Source organism: Lethenteron reissneri, chromosome 64 (assembly GCF_015708825.2).
Source record: "Lethenteron reissneri isolate LAM-NWPU_2019-01 chromosome 64, ASM1570882v1, whole genome shotgun sequence".
Lineage (NCBI taxonomy): Eukaryota > Metazoa > Chordata > Hyperoartia > Petromyzontiformes > Petromyzontidae > Lethenteron > Lethenteron reissneri.
Window position 1 is genome coordinate 12373429 of NC_083842.1, and position 237 is coordinate 12373665.

Genomic DNA, 237 nt, shown 5'->3' on the forward strand with positions numbered 1-237 from the left:
TCCAAGCAACCAACATGATCGACACGGGAGAGTGGGGAAGGAATTCATCCAGCAGTGGAATGACAAAGGAGCTTTAAATTATTAATGCCATGTCGGTCATTAACCTTTGCAGGCAATCACCCCCCCCCCCCTCCATACCACCCACCGCCTCCGACGTTCAAGCTACACCGCAGGCAGTCATTGCTATTCATATTAATTATAAACCACGTGTTACCGTATCCTTTAGATTATGAAGAC